The sequence below is a fragment of the Syngnathus scovelli genome, chromosome 17 (assembly GCF_024217435.2).
Source record: "Syngnathus scovelli strain Florida chromosome 17, RoL_Ssco_1.2, whole genome shotgun sequence".
Taxonomy (NCBI): Eukaryota; Metazoa; Chordata; class Actinopteri; order Syngnathiformes; family Syngnathidae; genus Syngnathus; species Syngnathus scovelli.
Genome location: NC_090863.1, coordinates 11,171,225 through 11,177,991, shown reverse-complemented (window position 1 = coordinate 11,177,991; position 6,767 = coordinate 11,171,225).

The window sequence follows — 6,767 nt, the reverse complement described above, 5'->3', positions numbered from 1 at the left end:
AGTGAGCTGAATCTTTAGAATCGGTTCACCAAATCGTTCGCTACACTTTCTTATTTTATTATTTTTTTTACCTCGTGTAGTGTACCAAAATATCCCATAATTATCTGCCTAAATAATTATGACTAATTTAAAACTATTCTACTTGTTAATACCTACAAAATAACATATTCTAACCGGAGATTGCATTGACCTAATTTTCACATGGTCCTTGTTTACATTTTGCATTTGACACTGACAGCTGTCAAGTGCCACGTTAGGGCTCTTCTTGTGTAAGTTTTATTTGTTATGGGTTTTCTTTTGTAAGTTTAACTTTGGGTACTTCGAAAGTGTCATTTTAAATTGTACTTTGCTAGGTGTTCGTGTACACGTTGATGACATCTGGAGCTGCTCCATAAAACCATACATGTTCCACGTACTGAGAGCAAGGCTTCCATAGGGTAGTGGTTAGTGCTCTGGGCTTCCAACCCGGCGACCCAGGTTCGAATCTCAGTGGGACCCAAAACATTTTATCATAGAAAATTTGCAACACAGTTGCTCGTGTAACCATAAAACCATACATGTCGCATGCACTGAGAGCAAGGCTTCATAGGGTAGTGGTTAGCGCTCTAGGCTTTCACCCCAGCGAGCAAGGTTCGAATCTCAGTGGGACCCAAAATATTTTATCATAGAAAATTTGCAACACAGTTGCTCGTGTAACCATAAAACCATACATGTCGCATGTACTGAGAGCAAGGCTTCCATAGGGTAGTGGTTAGTGCTCTGGGTTTCCATCCCGGCGACCCAGGTTCGAATCTCAGTGGGACCCAAAACATTTTATCATAGAAAATTTGCAACACAGTTGCTCGGGTAACCATAAAACCATACATGTTCCATGCACTGAGAGCAAGGCTTCCATAGGGTAGTGGCTAGTGCTCTGGGCTTTCACCCCAGTGACCCAGGTTCGAATCTCAGTGGGACCCAAAAAATTTTATCATTGAAAATTTGCAACACAGTTGCTCGTGTAACCATAAAACCATACATGTCGCATGCACTGAGAGCAAGGCTTCCATAGGGTAGTGGTTAGCGCTCTGGGCTTTCACCCCAGCGACTAAGGTTCGAATCTCAGTGGGACCCAAAAAATTAGGGTTAGGGGTTAGAGGTGGGGTTAGGGGTAGGGTTAGGGTTAGGGGTAGGGTTAGGGTTAGAGGTGGGGTTAGGGTTAGAGGTGGGGTTAGGGTAAGAGGTGGGGTTAGAGGTGGGGTTAGAGGTGGGGTTAGAGGTAGGGTTAGGGGTAGGGTTAGGGTTAGGGTTAGAGGTAGGGGTATGGTTAGGGTTAGAGGTAGGGTTAGGGGTAGGGTTAGGGTTAGAGGTAGGGTTAGAGGTAGGGGTAGGGTTAGGGTTAGAGGTAGGGTTAGGGTTAGAGGTAGGGTTAGGGTTAGAGGTAGGGTTAGGGTTAGAGGTAGGGTTAGAGGTGGGGTTAGGGTTAGGGGTGGGGTTAGGGTTAGGGTTAGAGGTAGGGTTAGGGTTAGAGGTAGGGTTAGGGTTAGAGGTAGGGTTAGGGTTAGGGTTAGGGTTAGAGGTAGGGTTAGGGTTAGAGGTAGGGTTAGAGGTAGGGTTAGGGTTAGAGGTAGGGTTAGGGTTAGAGGTAGGGTTAGGGTTAGAGGTAGGGTTAGGGTTAGGGTTAGAGGTAGGGTTAGGGTTAGAGGTAGGGTTAGGGTTAGAGGTAGGGTTAGGGTTAGAGGTAGGGTTAGGGTTAGAGGTGGGGTTAAGGTTAGGGTTAGAGGTGGGGTTAGAGGTAGGGTTAGGGTTAGGGTTAGAGGTGGGGTTAAGGTTAGGGTTAGAGGTGGGGTTAAGGTTAGGGTTAGAGGTGGGGTTAGGGTTAGAGGTAGGGTTAGGGTTAGAGGTAGGGTTAGAGGTAGGGTTAGGGGTAGGGGTAGGGTTAGGGTTAGAGGTAGGGTTAGGGTTAGGGTTAGAGGTAGGGTTAGAGGTAGGGTTAGAGGTAGGGTTAGGGTTAGAGGTAGGGTTAGGGTTAGGGTTAGGGTTAGAGGTAGGGTTAGAGGTGGGGTTAGGGTTAGAGGTGGGGTTAGAGGTGGGGTTAGGGTTAGAGGTAGAGTTAGAGGTAGGGTTAGGGTTAGGGTTAGGGTTAGAGGTGGGGTTAGGGTTAGGGTTAGGGTTAGAGGTGGGGTTAGGGTTAGGGTTAGGGTTAGAGGTGGGGTTAGGGTTAGGGTTAGAGGTGGGGTTAGGGTTAGAGGTGGGGTTAGGGGTAGGGTTAGGGTTAGAGGTAGGGTTAGGGTTAGGGTTAGAGGTAGGGTTAGGGTTAGAGGTGGGGTTAGAGGTAGGGTTAGGGTTAGGGTTAGAGGTGGGGTTAGAGGTAGGGTTAGAGGTAGAGGTAGGGTTAGGGTTAGGGTTAGAGGTGGGGTTAGAGGTAGGGTTAGAGGTAGGGTTAGGGTTAGGGTTAGGGTTAGAGGTGGGGTTAGGGTTAGGGTTAGAGGTAGGGTTAGGGTTAGGGTTAGGGTTAGAGGTAGGGTTAGGGTTAGGGTTAGAGGTGGGGTTAGAGGTAGGGTTAGGGTTAGGGTTAGAGGTGGGGGTTAGGGTTGGGTTAGGGTTAGAGGTAGGGTTAGAGGTAGGGTTAGAGGTAGGGTTAGGGTTAGGGTTAGAGGTGGGGTTAGGGTTAGAGGTAGGGTTAGGGTTAGGGTTAGGGTTAGGGTTAGAGGTGGGGTTAGAGGTAGGGTTAGGGTTAGGGTTAGAGGTGGGGTTAGGGTTAGAGGTAGGGTTAGAGGTAGGGTTAGAGGTAGGGTAGTTTAACTACCATGTATGGTATTTTTTTTTTTTGTTTTTTTTTTTTCAAAAAAAAAAAAAACGGTAGTTTAACTACCATGTATGGTAGTTTAACTACCGTGTATGGTAGTTTTTTTTTTTTTTTTTTTTTTTTTTTTTACGGTAGTTTAACTACCATGTATGGTAGTTTAACTACCGTGTATGGTAGTTTTTTTTTTTTTTTTTTTTTTTTTTTTTTAAAACACGGTAGTTTAACTACCATGTATGGTAGTTTAACTACCGTGTATGGTAGTTTTTTTTTTTTTTTTTTTTTTTTTTTTTTTTTTTTTTTTTTTTTTTTTTTAACGGTAGTTTAACTACCATGTAGTTGGTAGTTAAACTACCGTTAAAAAAAAAAAAACTACCATACACGGTAGTTTAACTACCATGTATGGTAGTTAAACTACCATACTACCATGTATGGTAGTTAAACTACCGTGTTTTTAAAAAAAAAAAAAAAAAAAAAAAAAACTACCATACGCGGTAGTTAAACTACCATACATGGTAGTTAAACTACCGTAAAAAAAAAAAAAAAAAAAAAAAAAAAAAAAAAAAAACTACCATACGCGGTAGTTAAACTACCATACATGGTAGTTAAACTACCGTAAAAAAAAAAAAAAAAAAAAAAACTACCATACGCGGTAGTTAAACTACCATACATGGTAGTTAAACTACCGTAAAAAAAAAAAAAAAAAAAAAAAACTACCATACGCGGTAGTTAAACTACCATACATGGTAGTTAAACTACCGTAAAAAAAAAAAAAAAAAAAAACTACCATACGCGGTAGTTAAACTACCATACATGGTAGTTAAACTACCGTGTTTAAAAAAAAAAAAAAAAAAAAAAAAAAACTACCATACGCGGTAGTTAAACTACCATACATGGTAGTTAAACTACCGTGTTTTTTAAAAAAAAAAAAAAAAAAAAAAAAAAAACTACCATACATGGTAGTTAAACTACCGTTTTTTTTTTTTTTGAAAAAAAAAAAAACAAACAAAAAAAATACCATACATGGTAGTTAAACTACCCTACCTCTAACCCTACCTCTAACCCTACCTCTAACCCTAACCCAACCCTAACCCCACCTCTAACCCTAACCCTAACCCTACCTCTAACCCCACCTCTAACCCTAACCCTAACCCTAACCCTACCTCTAACCCTAACCCCACCTCTAACCCTAACCCTAACCCTACCTCTAACCCTAACCCTACCTCTAACCCCACCTCTAACCCTAACCCTACCTCTAACCCTACCTCTACCTCTAACCCTAACCCTACCTCTAACCCTAACCCTACCTCTAACCCTAACCCTAACCCTAACCCTAACCCTACCTCTAACCCTACCTCTAACCCTAACCCTACCTCTAACCCCACCTCTAACCCTAACCCTACCTCTAACCCCACCTCTAACCCTAACCCTAACCCCACCTCTAACCCTAACCCTACCTCTAACCCTACCTCTACCTCTAACCCTAACCCTAACCCTACCTCTAACCCTAACCCTACCTCTAACCCTAACCCTAACCCTAACCCTAACCCCACCTCTAACCCTAACCCTAACCCTAACCCTACCTCTAACCCTACCTCTAACCCCACCTCTAACCCTAACCCTAACCCTACCTCTACCTCTAACCCTACCTCTAACCCCACCTCTAACCCTACCTCTAACCCTAACCCTAACCCTACCTCTAACCCTAACCCTAACCCTAACCCTAACCCTAACCCTACCTCTAACCCCACCTCTAACCCTAACCCCACCTCTAACCCTAACCCTAACCCTAACCCCACCTCTAACCCTAACCCTAACCCTACCTCTAACCCTAACCCTAACCCTACCTCTAACACTACCCCCACCTCTAACCCCACCTCTAACCCTAACCCTACCCCTAACCCTACCTCTAACCCTAACCCTAACCCTAACCCTACCTCTAACCCTACCCCTAACCCTACCTCTAACCCTAACCCTAACCCTACCTCTAACCCTAACCCTACCTCTAACCCTACCTCTAACCCTAACCCTACCCCTACCCCTAACCCTACCTCTAACCCTAACCCTACCTCTAACCCTAACCCTAACCCCACCTCTAACCCTAACCTTAACCCCACCTCTAACCCTAACCCTAACCCCACCTCTAACCCTAACCCTACCCCTAACCCTACCTCTAACCCCACCTCTAACCCTAACCCTACCTCTAACCCCACCTCTAACCCTACCTCTAACCCTACCTCTAACCCCACCTCTAACCCTACCTCTAACCCTACCTCTAACCCTAACCCTACCTCTAACCCTAACCCTACCTCTAACCCCACCTCTAACCCTAACCCTACCTCTAACCCTACCTCTACCCCTAACCCTACCTCTAACCCTAACCCTACCTCTAACCCCACCTCTAACCCTAACCCTAACCCCACCTCTAACCCTAACCCTACCTCTACCTCTAACCCCACCTCTAACCCTAACCCTAACCCCACCTCTAACCCTAACCCTACCTCTAACCCTAACCCTAACCCTACCTCTAACCCTAACCCTACCTCTAACCCTACCTCTAACCCTAACCCTACCTCTAACCCTACCCCCACCTCTAACCCTAACCCTAACCCCACCTCTAACCCTAACCCTAACCCTACCCCCACCTCTAACCCCACCTCTAACCCTAACCCTACCTCTAACCCCACCTCTAACCCTAACCCTACCCCTAACCCCACCTCTAACCCCTAACCCTAATTTTTTGGGTCCCACTGAGATTCGAACCTGGGTCGCTGGGGTGAAAGCCCAGAGCACTAACCACTACCCTATGGAAGCCTTGCTCTCAGTGCATGCGACATGTATGATTTTATGGTTACACGAGCAACTGTGTTGCAAATTTTCTATGGTAAAAGTTTTTGGGTCCCACTGAGATTCGAACCTTAGTCGCTGGGGTGAAAGCCCAGAGCGCTAACCACTACCCTATGGAAGCCTTGCTCTCAGTGCATGCGACATGTATGGTTTTATGGTTACACGAGCAACTGTGTTGCAAATTTTCTATGATAAAATTTTTTGGGTCCCACTGAGATTCGAACCTGGGTCGCTGGGGTGAAAGCCCAGAGCGCTAACCACTACCCTATGGAAGCCTTGCTCTCAGTGAATGCGACATGTATGGTTTTATGGTTACACGAGCAACTGTGTTGCAAATTTTCAATGATAAAATGTTTTTGGTCCCACTGAGATTTGAACCTGGGTCACTGGGGTGAAAGCCCAGAGCACTAGCCACTACCCAATGGAAGCCTTGCTCTCAGTGCATGGAACATGTATGGTTTTATGGTTACACGAGCAACTGTGTTGCAAATTTTCTATGATAAAATTTTTTGGGTCCCACTGAGATTCGAACCTGGGTCGCTGGGGTGAAAGCCCAGAGCGCTAACCACTACCCTATGGAAGCCTTGCTCTCAGTGAATGCGACATGTATGGTTTTATGGTTACACGAGCAACTGTGTTGCAAATTTTCAATGATAAAATTTTTTGGGTCCCACTGAGATTCGAACCTGGGTCACTGGGGTGAAAGCCCAGAGCACTAGCCACTACCCTATGGAAGCCTTGCTCTCAGTACATGGAACATGTATGGTTTTATGGTTGCCCGAGCAACTGTGTTGCAAATTTTCTATGATAAAATGTTTTGGGTCCCACTGAGATTCGAACCTGGGTCGCCGGGATGGAAGCCCAGAGCACTAACCACTACCCTATGGAAGCCTTGCTCTCAGTACATGCGACATGAATGGTTTTATGGTTACACGAGCAACTGTGTTGCAAATTTTCTATGATAAAATTTTTGGGGTCCCACTGAGATTCGAACCTTGCTCGCTGGGGTGAAAGCCCAGAGCGCTAACCACTACCCTATGGAAGCCTTGCTCTCAGTGCATGCGACATGTATGGTTTTATGGTTACACGAGCAACTGTGTTGCAAATTTTCTATGGTAAAATGTTTTGGGTCCCA